The sequence below is a fragment of the Habropoda laboriosa genome, unplaced genomic scaffold (genome assembly GCF_001263275.1).
Source record: "Habropoda laboriosa isolate 0110345459 unplaced genomic scaffold, ASM126327v1 scaffold440, whole genome shotgun sequence".
In the NCBI taxonomy this organism is placed as follows: domain Eukaryota; kingdom Metazoa; phylum Arthropoda; class Insecta; order Hymenoptera; family Apidae; genus Habropoda; species Habropoda laboriosa.
Window position 1 is genome coordinate 1,213,781 of NW_017100710.1, and position 582 is coordinate 1,214,362.

Below are 582 nucleotides of genomic sequence, written 5' to 3' on the forward strand. Positions count from 1 at the left end.
ATTACAAATGAAGTTCATTTTATAAATATTGACTCAAAATATTATACCATGAGAAAATTACAAAATTCGTAAAAATATATGTATGTATATGTATTTTTTCTTGCACATAATTGTATTATGAGCTATACAACATGAAATGATTGAAGTTTAGAAAACATGGTTTCTGACAGCTGTGATCTATATGGTAAAAGTTGTATACAAAATTAAAAATGTAGTTCTATTCTATTCAGTAACAAATACTGAATCATTATTAGAAAATTAAACTGTGGCACACTTTGAGATGTAAGAATGGCATATGTCAGACTCTATTTTGAGTCTTATGTAAATAACTGAATTGTATAAATGCAATTTTAATAAGACAATTATATTTGGTTTGATATCGTACTCTATTGAATATTAAAAAAAATTCTGGTATTCAATAGATGTAGCACTGAAATAATTTAAATTGAAGTTTAATGAAAAATAATTCATATATAGCTACATTAAAAAGAAATAAAAAATTTAGAATCACTTGTAAGTATTTAAAAATACACGTATTACATTAATATTTATTGTAGGTATGGAATTAATTCAGAATTGCTT